Raw genomic sequence first — 6732 nt, 5'->3', positions numbered from 1 at the left:
AAAAACTTTGCCGCACCTAAAGTTACACTCAAATGAGTAATTAACAAAAATTCGTTAACTTTTTAATTATTAGCTTGAGGGCCGTTGTTTATATACGGAAGAGCTGTAGGACATGACAATTTATGACATGCCCAATTTTTTAAATATCGCAAGAAGCGCACGTAATTTGAGATAATGATAATGGAAAGTTTTACCAGTTTTCCAAGCAGTTCGTTCATCTCATGTGTCACGCTGGAGTCTCCAAGCGTATCGAATTCGAGGACTCGTACTCTGCTATTCACAGTGATTGAGCTAAGGTCGTCAAATATTCACTCAAGTCTGGTCCTCTTGCCATTTTCAAGTCTGCTCCTTCATCTGAGTGGGAATGAAACGTTGGAATTGGAGAAAGGCGGAGGGGTCGGCTTTGCTGACGTGCAGCCTGCGACTTCGCGATGGCTGGGAAAAGGTTTTGGCGGAGCGACATGCACAGTGCGTAGAAATGAATTAAGGAAGACAGTGTGGTACAAATGACATGATGACAGGCGCTCTGTGCAGCATGTATACGCGCACGCTTCACGGCGTTTCCGCAATAGCCGGGCCGGCAGTGCATCGGCGCTGCTGAAGCGTACAGATTTGTACATCTGCTATCGCCACATGCGCGTTTGAGCCATGGAGAAAGGGAAGCAATGTTTGAGCGAGAAAGCAGCTGCTGCCCCAGGAAGTCAATTATTTAGCTGCAGCATTGCCTTGGCTACAATGTTGATGATTGGGCAAGTTGGTTTGCCATTCACAAACTGGTGCAGCGCAACAAGGGAAATGAGGAGACAGCCGAGCCGCTGTGTCCTTTCTTTTGGTAGGCTCGGCTGATCCCTTCATTTTCTTTGCTGCGCTGTATCAGTTGAAGTTTGACCACAGAGCTGGAAAGCGACGTCCTCACGCACAGCATTAATTGTTCACGTTGATGCGAAGTTATGCGCCCCAGGCGACTAGCACGGCCATGTGTTCAAAGTCTAGTCACGTGGTGTCCACTTGATTTTCTATGGAGAACAACTTGACGTCGTTTTAAATGCCTCCTGCTGGACAGGCGCGAGCGGAGGAGCTTGGGAGAATCCTTCTAGTTCGCTTCGAACGGTCCATTGTAATCTAAAAACTTCGTTTAATTTACTTTTAACATCCTAAAAAAATGGCCATACCTGTCTGCACATTAAATGCATGTCGTCCGGCCCGCGCGGGTAGCGCTTGATACATTGCAGTATATATGCGGGATCACATAAAAGCAAACCGGCTCTCCCACATAGCTCACCTTACGTGAGTTATGTGGGATCTCACCTCACGTGAGTTGCATCACGTGTTCAAATATGGGACTGCACTAGAGCGCTTGCTTGGGCCGATTGGTACATATTCATAGAAGACGAGAAACAGCGCGAACCACAGGACAACGGGACGGACAGCGCTTGGTCCGTCTCTGTCCTGTTGTCCTGTGGTTCGCGCAGTTTCTCGTTTTCTGTGAACAAATATGGGAGTTTGTCTCGAAAAAGAAGCTCGGCGCTCGTGCAGCGTTCTAAGAGGTGGCAGTCAACGACTCTGCTGAGGACAGACGTCCTTGAAACGTTTTTTTTTTTTTTCTGCAGATGTCAATGATGATGTCAGAGATGACACCCCTTCTGTTCTTCGACGAAACCATCCAAAAAGACAATGAAGCTAGAGAAAGCATTATGAACATTAATTGTTATGTTTAATTGAAATGTAGTAATGAAACGGACGAAAATATAACGTGACACTAGTGGGAGCTATAGCTTAATCTCGCGTGTACGTGTACGGTGCATTGCCATTTCAGTTTTACCATTGCGGCCATTCTCCCGTCCACCTGTGGATTTGTGTGCCAGTACGGTTATCCGGCGCCACTCGTAGCAAAAGCGGCGGATGTAAAATAAATGAGCAGACTTCTAAGTGTATGGTGGAGGTGGTGGTGTTACAGCATGCGGAATTGTGTGGGGTTGTTCGCACGGTATTCAGTTTCTTTTGGGTAGCCTGCGTCCTCAACGATAATTGTGATTTTCTTCGTAATGTACTTCTTTGACCCCTTCAGGAGCTAGCTTTCTCTTGTGAATGCTTACTATCTTACTTGCGTGCGGAAATTTATTCGGTATATCGAGAAGCGCCTGCGAAGTCATATAGGTGAAAGAAGCGATTTTGCGAGGCCTTATAGTCACTCACATTTTTGTTCGTCATGGCCCAGACACTTTCCATTCGACGTAACGAGTCTCGCAATACATGCGCAGCGCGGTATCCTGAGCACGAAGAGATGAGCTTGACGGCCAGTGGTCCATCCACGGTATCATCACGTGGAATGGCTTCCCGTTCGTCAAATGCCTACTCCTATCAAAAAGCTTACAGCTCCGCTTCTTACCTGATATAATATATCCATGGCTATATACCTATAGTTAAATGGCTATTGCGTTCTGCCTCTGAGAAGAAGGTCGCGGGTTCGATACCCGGCCGTACTGTAGGGTGACATTCCGATGGGGCGCACAATGCAAAACTTGCGGTAATAATAATAATAATTGCTAGGGTTTTACGTGCCAAAACCATGATATAATTATGAGGCACGCCTTAGTAGATGACTCCGGATTAATTTCGACCACGTCCGCCTAAATCTAAGCACGCATATGTAATGCGTTTCACAAACGCCACCGAGATGCGGCCGCTGTGGCCGGGTATCGAACCCACGTCCTCAAGCTTAGCAGCACGACTCGTTACTTGCTGAGGTATACCACGGTGGGTGCAAAACTTGCCGTGTTCGTTAAACCCCTGCCTGTCAAAATAATTTGGCACCCTGATCTATGGTTTCCCACACAGCCTCAGCGTTGCTTTGGGACGTCCCGTGAATCACGCCTTGTTAAAGGGACATCCTGACGAAAGCTCTTGCGTGTATGCGTGTGCAAACAAGAAGCTATATTTTCGTTAGTATCTATGTGTTGTATTTACTTCGTAATATCCATCTGGCATCCGTAACATTATTTGCTAGTACTGTACGCTTTTTCTAATTTTTGTCAGTGAGACTGCATCCCTTCCTCGCGCAAGCCAAAACGCATTCGTCATAGAGGGAAAATATATGAGCATGTTTCCATTAAAGTCGATCCCCTTCTGTCGTTTCGCTGCATTCCGTCGACCAAATGTTCGGCAGTCTCAGTTACGCGCGAGCGGTGACGTTTAAATACGTAGCGTTGTTCTAAACAAAGAAGCAAACAGAAAAGAGTGGTGTAGAGTTGGCTTCCACGGAGCAGAAGGCGCACCCGCCCACTCTTTGGGGTTGGTAACTCGGTATAGGAAATTAGAGAAGGCCTAAAAAAAGTAATCTTGGCGGGCAAAGCGCACCATCTCGTCGTATGTGCGTGCGCCCAAAGCGCTCCCGCCGCCGTATGTGTCCGGGCGAGTCGAGATCGGCGATGACTTTAAAACGCGCGGTATAAATTTCAAATGGGTTCTCGGCGAGCGGCAGCAGGACGAGGAATCTGCAGTGGCCACCGCAGAAAGGGCGGGGAGTGCGACGAGATCGTTCCGCGAAATAAATGAGGCCCCTGGCCGCGCCAGGAATGCCGACTCCCGAAGCCGCGGGCTCGCGCGAAACGGGTTGCAGCGCGGTCCCATCTGGCGGGCCGGCCCCGCGCGGCCGTTCGCTCTGACGGCTCGCCACAACGGGACAGCGTGAAATCGCCTTTAAAGTCCATCAATTCCCGCCGCCCGCGATTGCGCGCGCAACCACGGCTTCTCAGTTGGCTCGATCGTGTGTTTGTAGTGCATGGTCGATTCTAAAAAGTATAGCGGGGCGAGACGCCAATAGAAAAGTCCGCCGAGTGAGCGCGGGGCTTTCACTTAACCTGATTAAAAGCTCCCATATATATAGAGAGAGTACGCCCGTACGGCGTTCGCCGAACCTATGGCAGGAAGAGAGTCGCCAGAAGCGAAAAGCGATGGTGGCCGTGCCTGGAAGCGAGCCAACTCGGCGCCTCGCTCGCGCGGCCAAGAAAAATGAAATATTTCTCGTCTCCCCTTTTCATCGCGCTCGCGCGCCACCGATGTGGATGCGGGGTCTTCCTGGATCGGGCAGCCAAAATAAAGAAACGATGAGCGAGGGAGGGTTTTTAAACAAATCTGAACTGTTACTTGATGGGCTGCCATTCGTCATTTCGTGCCGCCTACAAAATACCTCTCCGCGACCCTCCTGTTATTCTTTGTGCGCGCCCCACTTTTCGGCGCGTTTGTGTGTCCGCGTGCGCGTCGTCGCCGAAGCATTACCAGGGGGAGTAGTAACTCATAGCTGTGGCTCGGCGCCGAGTGCGTTGTGGCGTGCACGGAGTGTGACACCTAAAAAGAAGGGGAAAAAAAAGCCGCGTTAAATGCTGTCGACGCGAGTTAATGCGTAGTACTTGCTGGCGTGCCAACTTTTCGACATTGCGCGCGCGCGCGCAATGTTCGATCACGCTTGCTTACTTAATTGCTGATGACGAAAGGCTGCCACCAGCTTGCGACGACCACGTTGGCTTCTGTCGTGTCGGATACGCTCTCTTTTTCCTCTTGCTGCACCGAGGAAAAAAAATTAAAAGAAAGGATCACGGCCAGAAAGTGGCAACGTGACGCTGATGATGCGTAATGCGTGGCTTTGTTTTGGACACCACGCGCTTTCTAAAGGAGATAGCGCCGGTGAACTCGCTGATATGGGGGCCGCCCTTGGTAGACCTGAACTTCGCGGAATTGCTTGATCCGCGTGCTATATTTGAGCTTCTTCGAGACACCGAGGACAGGGGCGCGGCCTCGCAGTCAAAGCTCCGTAAGGAACGGAAGAAAAAAAAAAAGAACGACGCCATCGCTATCTTTTTTTTCCACCGACAAACTTCGACGCCGCCGGCGCCCGGCGACAGGAAGCAAAAGAGAAAAAACAAAAACAAAACTGGAGTCAGAGGCGGCCGCCGCCGCACCGCTCTTAGAATTGAGCTTTTGTTGTGCGAAATTCGTTAACAAGTGGAAAGGAAGGGTAAAAAGCGAACTCTCCCGTCGCTTCCACTTCCAACTGACACTTTGCCGGACCCTTTGTTTAAAAAAGAAGCGGATACGCGCAGTGTGGGCGAAATTATAGTATCATCGCACGTGTTTCTCCTTTTGTCTTCCAGGAGCGGCTGTTTTCGGATACGAGCGCGTGGCAGGAGCGTGTATACAACCTTCAGCACTGCCGCGAGTCTCCCAGAAGGCCGCCAAACGAGCCGAGCTTCCGGATCGTTGGCGGTGTTCCGACACCCGCTTCCGCTCTCGGAGGCTTCCGGTCAGACCGCACGTCCCGCAAAGTTCCGCAGGGGACGGGGAGCTCGGCGCGATATCACACAATCCCCCCCCCCTCGTTTTCTTGTTTGTTTGTTTTTCGTGAACAGTAAGCCTGTTCTTCTGTGGATCCACGTTACCAGGATGAATAATATATCGCCACTATTTGCCTCCAAATTCTGGTGAAACTCTGTTTGTATACTTCAACCCTTGGTGCTTTGGACGGTGCCTTGTGAAAGAATAACCTTTCCATTGAAACACTGTAACAACTTGGCTGCACTCTTAGATTCGAGAGCTAAGACGACGCCTCTCCCCCTCCCCCCGTTTTTTTGCGCGTATTATGTTCAAAATTAATGTTCGCGAAAGCAGCGCGATAATTAATGGACGCGTGCGTACGTCTTTACTGAAAGGCACTGACGGCAGTAAGGAACCGATTACTAGGGCTCGCAAAGAAAAATATAGCGATGATGATGATAATAATAATAATAATAATAATAATAATAATAATAATAATAATAATAATAATAATAATAATAATAATAATAATAATAATAATAATAATAATAATAATAATAATAATAATAATAATAATAATAATAATAATAATAATAATAATAATAATAATAACAGGAAGAAGAAACCTCCTGTATTATCGCACTAGGGAGAATCTTTCGGCCAAAATAAGTACTACAGAAAGAACTGTCTCACCGCTTCAGAGTAATGAATTCCCACCGGTATATTGCAAACGATTCGTAGAAATGGCGGCAGTTTCTAAACAATGTTCAACCGAACTTGTTAATTCGTTGTTGCTCGTTCTCACACTTGAAACATAACTCTATACATCAAGAAGCCCATCGTCATGAAAACTACCTTACGCAAGGACATGAAGGAAGGAGCGTTGCGTAATAACGCTGATATCAAGTCGGCCCAACACGCGATCATGTCATTGCATGTTTCCACCGCCGCGCTATAGACAGCCGCGCTCAGCATACGCTCTTCTGTAAAACGGGCAGTTGCCGAACTCGCATTCGTTGCAATAAACGACCGACGAGGTTACGCTAACACGGGGAGAAAACGTGCACAGATTAATTGGTAAAACATCTGAGCGACCGCGCGTCGATTAGAACCAAAGGGCGACCAAATGTGCTTGTTGTCCGGGACCACCGAGCGCTGGGTCACGTGTTAGGCCGACTTTCTGAGAGAGAGAGCAAGGACGAAGGCGATGGCTTCACAAAGAGTTGGCTGGCTGCGTAACGTAATGCTGCCTCTAAGTTTAGCTCCGTCCTCCGCGGATAAGAGAATGAAAAATAAACTGCAGTGCTCGTTGCCTGTTGCCCAAGAATGATGATATACGTCATCTGCCTCTGGAATGCTATGGCTTTTGAAAAACTCGCACTGAAGCTGTCGAAGGAGTAGCAAGTCACAGGGACATACCAA

The sequence above is a fragment of the Rhipicephalus sanguineus genome, chromosome 1 (genome assembly GCF_013339695.2).
Source record: "Rhipicephalus sanguineus isolate Rsan-2018 chromosome 1, BIME_Rsan_1.4, whole genome shotgun sequence".
In the NCBI taxonomy this organism is placed as follows: Eukaryota; Metazoa; Arthropoda; class Arachnida; order Ixodida; family Ixodidae; genus Rhipicephalus; species Rhipicephalus sanguineus.
The sequence above is the reverse complement of the archived record's forward strand: the minus strand, read 5'-3'. Positions refer to the sequence as shown.